We start from the raw sequence: 456 nt of genomic DNA on the forward strand, positions 1-456 counted from the left end.
CATTTCGTTGAGGATGATAAATATAAAATGGAAAATTCATTGCTCTGAGCCTAGGTATTTTGAATCAAAGCACGTGTTTAGTGTACCCAATGTCTTTTCGTACTTTTGTCTTGGGATTAAGCCTCGCAAAATTAGCACTGCATTATTGGATCGAATATGAAGTAAATTAGATTAGCCCTTTAAATCCCATCCGGTAAATAGAACACTTCATTGCTTGATCATTTGGATTTAAAATCCGGTTCCTAACTTAATTAATCAACACAAACGAATCCTTTTAAAAAGGCCGGGCCTGACAGTTAAAAATGAGCTTTTCAGACTGCATTCATTTGATTTTAGTCACTCATCATAGGTCCTGTGATGATAATAGAAACACACGAGAATAATGATTCTCGCCACCTGAACCTTTTACACATTTTTCAATGTTTTGGGTGGTCTAGTCTTGCACTAAATAAACAG

Source organism: Tigriopus californicus, chromosome 5 (assembly GCF_007210705.1).
Source record: "Tigriopus californicus strain San Diego chromosome 5, Tcal_SD_v2.1, whole genome shotgun sequence".
Taxonomy (NCBI): Eukaryota; Metazoa; Arthropoda; class Copepoda; order Harpacticoida; family Harpacticidae; genus Tigriopus; species Tigriopus californicus.